Source organism: Microtus oregoni, unplaced genomic scaffold, assembly GCF_018167655.1.
Source record: "Microtus oregoni isolate MIOR12 unplaced genomic scaffold, Mior012 000113F_000, whole genome shotgun sequence".
Lineage (NCBI taxonomy): Eukaryota > Metazoa > Chordata > Mammalia > Rodentia > Cricetidae > Microtus > Microtus oregoni.
Window position 1 is genome coordinate 2,410,316 of NW_024544739.1, and position 8,777 is coordinate 2,419,092.

The window sequence follows — 8,777 nt, forward strand, 5'->3', positions numbered from 1 at the left end:
CCCTCTCAGTTTCTTTCTCCTTTGTGTATAAGAGGGCCACTGATTTTTTAGCAGTATTATTTATAATAGCCAGAACTTGGAAACAACCTAGATGCCCCTCAATGGAAGAATGGATAAAGAAAGTGTGGAATATATACACAGCAGAGTATACTCAGAGGTAAAAAACAATGACATCTTCAATTTTGCATGCAAATGAGTGGATGTAGAAAACACTACCGTGAGTGATGTAACGCAGACCCAGAAAGATAAATATGGGATGTACTCACTCATTAGTGGATTCTAGCCATAAACAAAGGACACTGAGCCTATAATTCATGATCCTAGAGAAGCTCAATAAGAAGGTGAACCCAAAGAAAAACATACACACACACACACACACACACACACACACACACACACACACACACACACACTTGGATATGGGAGCATGGAAGAAGATATCTTAATTGAGGGAGCCATTTTGGGCTCTGGAGGGTTCCCAGGACCCTGAGCAGTGGAGGAGAGGGTGACTGAACTGGCCTTGTCCTGTAGTCAGACTGAAGAGTATCTTTTTTTTTTTATTTTATTTTATTTTTTTTTTATTGAGAAAAGGAGAAAAAAAAACAAGTTTCCACCTCCTCCCAGCCTCCCATTTCCTTCCCCCTCCTCCCCCCCTACGCCCCCTCCTCCCACCCTTCTCCCCCTCCCCCCACTCCTTTCCCCCTCCCTCTCCAGTCCAAAGAGCAGTCAGGGTTTTCTGCCCTGTGGTAAGACCTAGGACCTCCCACCTCCGTCCATATCTAGGAAGGTGAACATCCAAACTGGCTGGGCTCCCACAAAGCCATCACATTACGTAGGATCAAACCCCCGTGCCATTGTCCTTTGCGTCTCATCAGCCCTCATAGTTCGCTATGTTCAGAGAGTCCAGTTTTATCCCATGCTTTTTCAGTGACAGTCCAGCTGGTCTTGGTGAGCTCTCAATAGATCAGCTCCACTGTCTCAGTGGGTGGGTGCATCCCTCGTGGTCCCGACTTCTTTGCTCATGTTCTCCCTCCTTCTGCTCCTCATTGGGACTTTGGGAGCTCAGTCCAGTGCTCCAGTGTGGGTCTCTGTCTCTATCTCCATCCATCACCAGATGAAGGTTCTATGATGATATGCAAGATATTCGTCAGAACATGAGCAAAGAAGTCCGGACCACGAGGGATGCACCCACCCACTGAGACAGTGGAGCTGATCTATTGAGAGCTTACCAAGACCAGCTGGACTGTCACTGAAAAAGCATGGGATAAAACTGGACTCTCTGAACATGGCGAACTATGAGGGCTGATGAGACGCAAAGGACAATGGCACGGGGGTTTGATCCTACGTAATGTGATGGCTTTGTGGGAGCCCAGCCAGTTTGGATGTTCACCTTCCTAGATATGGACGGAGGTGGGAGGTCCTAGGTCTTACCACAGGGCAGAAAACCCTGACTGCTCTTTGGACTGGAGAGGGAGGGGGAAAGGAGTGGGGGGAGGGGGAGAAGAGTGGGAGGAGGGGGCGTAGGGGGGGAGGAGAGTGAGGGAAATGGGAGGCTGGGAGGAGGTGGAAACTTGTTTTTTTTTTCTCCTTTTCTCAATAAAAAAAAAGGAAAAAAAAAGATATTCGTCAGTATTGCTCAAGGATAGGGTCATTTCAGGTTCCCTATTCTCAACTGCCCAAGGAACTAACTGGGGACCTCAGCTTGGGCACCTGGGAGCCCCTCTAGGGTCAGGTCTCTTGCCAACCCTAAAGTGGTTCTCTTAACTAAGAATTGTGGTTCCGTGCTCCCCTGTCCAACCTTCCTTTATGACAATCCTCCTGCTTTCCCAAGGCCCGACCTCCTTCCCTTCTAACTTTTCTCTCCCCGTCTCCCCTTACTCCCAACCCTCCCCACCCCAAGATCCCAATTTTGTCCCCGGCACTTTTGTCTACTTCCCTTAGCCAAGAGGATAACTATATGTTTTTCCTTGGGTTCCCCTTCTTACTTAGCTTCTTTAGATTCACCTATTGTAGACTCCGTGACCCTTATTTATGGCTAGAAACCAATTATGAGTGAGTACATCCCATGTTCATCTTTTTGGGTCTGGGATACCTCACTCAGGATAGTGTTTTCTATTTCCATCCATTTGCATGCAAAATTCGAGAAGTCATTGTTTTTTACCGCTGAGTAGTACTCTAATGTGTAGATATTCCATACTTTCTTCATCCATTCTTCCATTGAAGGGCATCTAGGTTGTTTCCAGGTTCTGGCTATTACAAATAATACTGCTATGAACATAGTTGAACAAATGCTTTTGTCATATGATAGGGCATTTCTTGGGTATATTCCCAAGAATGGTATTGCTGGGTCCAGGGTTAGGTTGATCCCGAATTTCCTAAGAAACTGAAACACTGACTTCCATAGTGGTTGCACAAGATTGCATTCCCACCAGCAATGGATGAGGGTACCACTTCCTCCACAACCTCTCCAGCAAAGGTTATCGTTGGTGTTTTTGACTTTAGCCATTCTGACAGGTGTAAGATGATATCTCAAAGTTGTTTTGATTTGCATTTCCCTGATTGCTAAGGAAGTTGAGCATGACCTTAAGTGTCTTTTGGCCATTTGAACTTCTTCTGTTGAGAATTCTCTGTTCAGATCAGTGCCCCATTTTTTAATTGGGTTAATTAGCATTTTAAAGTCTAGTTTCTTGAGTTCTCTATATATTTTGGAGATCAGACCTTTGTCTGTTGTGGGGTTGGTGAAGATCTTCTCCCAGTCAGTAGGTTGCCTTTGTGTCTTAGTGACAGTGTCCTTTGCTTTGCAGAAGCTTCTCAGTTTTAGTAGGTCCCATTTATTCAATGTTGCTCTTAATGTCTGTGCTTCTGGGGTTATACATAGGAAGCGATCTCCTGTGCCCATCTGTTGTAGGGTATTTCCCACTTTCTCTTCTATCCTTTTCAGTGTGTTCGGGCTGATATTGAGTTCTTTAATCCATTTGGACTTGAGTTTTGTGCATGGTGAAAGATGTGGGTCTATTTTCATTCTTCTACAGGTTGACATCCAGTTATGCCAGCACCATTTGTTGAAGATGCTTTCTTTCTTCCATTGTATACTTTTAGCTCCTTTATCAAAAATCAGGTGTTCATAGGTTTGTGGGTTAAAATCCGGGTCTTCTATACGATTCCATTGGTCGACTTCTCTGTTTTTATGCCAGTACCACACTGTTTTCATTACTGTAGCTCTGTAATAGAGTTTGAAGTCAGGGATGGTAATGCCTCCAGAAGATCCTTTATTGTATAGGATTGTTTTCGCTATCATGGGTTTTTTGTTTTTCCATATAAAGTTGATTATTGTCCTCTCCAGATCTGTGAAGAATTTTGATGGGATCTTGATGGGGATTGCATTGAATCTATAAATTGCCTTAGGTAGAATTGCCATTTTTACTATGTTGATCCTCCCAATCCAAGAGCAAGGTAGATCCATCCATTTTTTGGTATCCTCTTCAATTTCTTTCTTCAATGCCTTAAAGTTCTTGTCAAATAGATCTTTCACTTCCTTGGTTAGATTTACCCCCAAGATATTTAATGCTGTTTGTGGTTATCGTGAAAGGTGAAGCTTCTCTGATTTCCCTCTCTGCTTCCCTATCCTTTGTGTATAAGAGGGCGACTGATTTTTTGGAGTTGATCTTGTATCCTGCCACATTACTAAAGCTGTTTATCAGCTGTAAAAGTTCTTTGGTGGAGTTTTGGGGGTCGCTTAAGTACACTATCATATCATCTGCGAATAACGAAAGTTTAACTTCTTCCTTTCCAATTCGAATCCCCTTGATCCCATTATGTTGTCTTATTGCTATTGCTAGAACTTCAAGTACTATATTGAAGAGGTATGGAGAGAGTGGACATCCTTGTCGTGTTCCTGAGTTAAGCGGGATGGCTTTGAGTTTCTCCTCGTTTAATTTGATGTTTGCTGTCGGCTTGCAGTATATAGCTTTTATTATATTTAGGTATGACCCTTGTATCCCTAATCTCTCCAAGACTTTTAACATAAATGGATGTTGAATTTTGTCGAATGCTTTTTCAGCATCTAATGAGATGATCATATGGTTATTTTCCTTCAGTTTATTTATATGCTGGATTACATTGATAGATTTTCATATGTTGAACCAGCCCTGCATCTCAGGAATGAAGCCTACTTGATCATAATGGATAATTTTCCTAATGTGTTCTTGGATTCGGTTTGCCAGTATTTTGTTGAGGATTTTTGCGTCGATGTTCATGAGTGAGATTGCCCTTAATTCTCTTTCCTGGTTGAGTCTTTGTGTGGTTTTGGTATCAGAGTAACTGTAGCTTCATAAAAGGAATTAGGTAATGACCCTTCTGTTTCTATTTTGTGGAATACATTAAGGAGTATGGGTATTGGCTCTTCTTGGAAGTTCTGGTAGAATTCCGCATTGAAACCATCTGGTCCTGGGCTTTTTTTGGTAGGGAGGTTTTTGATAACAACTTCTAATTCTTCGCGACCAACAGGTCTGTTTAGATTGTTCACCTGGTCCTGGTGTAACTTTGGTATATGATATTTATCTAAAAAAGTGTCCATTTCTTTTACATTTTCCAGTTTTGTGTTATACAGGCTTTTGTAATATGATCTGATGATTCTCTGAATTTCCTCTGTGTCTGTGGTTATGTCCCCCTTTTCATTTCTGATCTTATTAATTTGCGTATTCTCTCTCTGCCGTTTGATTAGTTTGGATAGGGGTTTATCAATCTTGTTGATTTTCTCCAGGAACCAGCTTTTTGTTTCATTGATTCTTTGGATTGTTTTCTGTGTTTCTATTTTGTTGATTTCAGCCCTCAGTTTGATTATTTCCAATCTTCTACTCCTCCTAGGTGAGTCTGCTTCTTTTTTTTCTAGAGCTTTCAGGTGGGCTGCTAAGTCTTCAATATGTGCTTTCTCTGTTTTCTTTAAGTGGGCACTTAGTGCGATGAACTTTCCTCTTAGCACTGCTTTCATAGTGTCCCATAAGTTCGAGTATGTTGTTTCTTTATTTTCATTGAATTCAAGGAAGACTTTAATTTCTTTCTTTATTTCTTCCTTAATCCAGGTATGGTTCAGAAGTTGACTGTTCAGTTTCCATGAGTTTGTAGGCTTTCTGGGGGTAGCATTGTTGTTGAATTCTAACTTTAATCCATGGTGATCTGATAAGACACAGGTGGTTACTAATATTTTTTTGTAACTGTGTAAGTTAGCTTTGTTACCGAGTATGTGGTCAATTTTCGAGAAGGTTCCATGAGCTGCAGAGAAGAAGGTATATTCTTTCCTCTTCGGGTGGAATAATCTATAGATGTCTGTTAAGTCCATTTGCTTCATTACCTCCATTAATTCTCTAATTTCTCTGTTAGGTTTCTGTTTGATTGACCTGTCCATTGGTGAGAGAGGAGTGTTGAAGTCTCCTACTATTAGTGTGTGTGGTTTGATGGCTACCTTGAGTTTTAGTAATGTTTCTTTTACATACGTGGGCGCTTTTATATTAGGGGCATAGATATTCAGGATTGAGACTTCATCCTGATGAATTGTTCCTGTTATGAGTATAAAATGTCCCTCTCCATCTCTTCTGATTGATTTTAGTTTGAAGTCAACTTTGTTAGAAATTAGTATGGCCACACCTGCTTGTTTCTTAGGTCCATTTGCTTGATAAGCCTTTTCCCAGCCCTTTACTCTGAGTAGGTGCCTGTCTTTGTGGTTGAGGTGTGTTTCTTGTAGACAGCAGAACGTTGGATCCTGTTTTCGTATCCAATCCCTTAGCCTGTGCCTTTTTATAGGTGAGTTGAGCCCATTGACATTAAGTGATATTAATGACCAGTGGTTGTTAACTCCGGTCACTTTTTTAGTAGTAGGGTTTGTGTGTTTCCCTTCTTTGAGTTGCGCTGGTGAAAGGTCTCTAGATGACTGAGTTATTGTGGGCATTGTTGGACTCCTTGGTTAGTGATTTTCCTTCTATAATTTTCTGTAAGGCTGGATTTGTGGCTACGTATTGTTTGAATTTGTTTTTATCCTGGAAAATTTTGTTTTCTCCATTTATAGTGAACGAAAGCTTGGCTGGATATAGTAGTCTGGGCTTACATCCATGATCTCTTAGTTTTTGCAGTACATCTATCCAGGACCATCTGGCTTTCATGGTTTCCATAGAGAAGTCAGGTGTAAGTCTGATAGGTTTACCTTTATAAGTAACTTGGCCTTTTTCCTTTGTGGCTCTTAATATTCTTTCTTTATTCTGTGTATTTTGTGTTTTGATTATCATATGGCGAGGGGATGTTTTTTTTTGATCCAGCCTATTCGGTGTTCTGTATGCTTCTTGAACCTTCATAGGTACCTCTTTCTTCAGGTTGGGAAAGTTTTCTTCTATAATTTTATTAAGTATATTTTCTGTACCATTGAGCTGCACTTCTTCTCCTTCTTCTACTCCAATTATTCTTAGGTTTGGTCTTTTTATTGTGTCCCAAATTTCCTGAATGTTTTTGATGAGAATTTGTTGGTTTTGCTGTTTTCTTTGATCAGTGTGTTTATTTTTTCTATGGTATCTTCAGTGTCTGATATTCTCTCTTCTATCTCTTGTAATCTGTTGTTAGTACTTGTTTCTGTCATTCCTGTTCGTTTACCCAGATTTTCCATCTCCATTCTTCCCTCGGTTTGTGCTTTCTTCATTGCTTCCATTTCATTCTTCATGTCTTGAACCGCTTCCCTAACCTGTTTGATTGCTTTTTCTTGTTTCTCTTGGTTTTCTTGCGTGTCTTTGAGCGATTTATTCATTTCCTCTACCTTTTTGTTTGTAATCTCTAATTGTTTATGGCAGTTTTTCACCTCCTGTTTAAGGTCCTCTATTATTTTCATATAGTTCACTTTTGAGTCGATTTCTTCTATTTCTTCAGGAGTAAGATGTACAATTCTTCTTATTTCGGGATCCCTGGTTTCTGGTGGTGTCATGTTGCCTTTCAGATTGTTGGAGGAATTCTTGTATTGGCGCCTTCCCATCTCTTCCTTCAAATGGAGCCAGGAGAGGCCTGGTCTCTTGGTCCAGACTTTGCTGTGATTGACTCTCAGGGTATATCTCTTCAGTGTAGAAACAGGAACCGTTCTCGTCCAGATGGGATTCCTCCGCACCCGTCCTGATGAGATTCCTCGGCAACTAAACAGGGCCGCCAGTAGCCCAATGATCCAGGGCCAACAGGATGAATGGAGCAAGTGGGGTGGGGGGTGGTATCCAGGAGCGCGCCGGAAGCCTGGCGCCAGAGCTGGAGGTGCCGGGCTCCCTTACAGGGGACCCTGAGGCCTGCCCGGCTGGCAGGCACTCACCGCTCTGGGTGGGTCGCCTTAGTTTAGGAGCTTAAGACTGTAGTTGAGCACTGGTCCTAGCATACAGCGGGGCAGGGTTGGGGAGGGGTGCTGGGGGTGCTGGGTCGTGCGAAAGAAAGACAGCCCTCTGAAGAGTATCTTGAATATCAGCACAGAACTTTCATTCAGTGATGGATGGAGACAGAGACCCACATTGGAGCACAGGACTGAGCTTCCAAGGTCCAGTTGAAGAGCAGGAAGAGGGAGAATATGAGCAAGGAAGTCAGGACCACAAGGGGTTGGTCCATTCACTGAGACGGTGGGACTGATCTAATGGGAGCTCACCAAGGCCAGCTGGACTGGGACTGATGGAGCATGAGATCAAACCAGACTCTCTGAATGTGGTTGACATTTGAGGCAGACTGAGGGGCCAGTGATAATGGCACTGGGATTAGTCTCTACTGCATGTACTGGCTTTTGGGGATCCTATTCTCTTTTGGGGATCCTATCCATCCTTGCTCAGCCTGGATGTAGGGGGGAGGGCCTTGGACTTCCCACAGGCAGGGTGCCTTGCCCTCTCTTAGGAATGGAGGCGGTGGAGGAAGGTTTGTGGAGGGGGCAGAGGGAAGTGGGAGGAACTGGGAATTATGTTTGGTATTATTTTAAAGTAATAAAAAACCCCAATGTTAAATTAAAGAAAAAAAAGAAATATGCAGGCAAACTGATGGAGCTAGAAAAAATCACTGAGTGTGGTTACCCAAATCCCGATAGACAAACATGGTATGTACTCACTCATAAATTATATCAGACATAAAGCAAAGACATAAAGCCTGTAGTCCATAACCACAAAGAAGATAAGTAAAAAAGAGAACCCTAAGATTTTCCCCCTGGAAATTATTAAACAAGATGTCCCTAGTAACTTAGCAGCATGGGAAAAGAGGGAAGGAGGTTGGGAATGGATAGGAAAGAGGGGTTCAGGGAGGAGTATGTGAGGGATCAGGAAGGTTGCTGGGTGAAGAACAGACAGGGAGAGCAAGGAAAGAAATACCTTGAAAGATGGAGGCATTATGGGGTTAGTGAGAAAGTAGGCAGTAGAGAAATTACTAGAAACAAGTTGGAGCTCACTGACTCTGGACTGACAGGTGGGGAACCCTACACAAGGCCGAACTATGCCTTTTGAATGTGAGTAACAGTTTGTATGGCTTGGGAAGTTTGTGGGGCCACTAACAGCGTAATCACTTGCTCAGCCTAGATACAGGCGTGAGGGCCATGGCTCTGCCTCAAGTGATGCGACACAGCTTATTAACTCCCCATGGAGGCCTCATCCTCTTTGAGGAATATAGGGAGAACGGGGGGGGGGGGGGTAGAGAAGGTGGGAGACTGGGAGGATAGCAGGGAGATGGAACTGAAATTGGTATGTAAAATAAGATTGTTTTAAAAATAAAATAAGATAAACAAAGATATGATA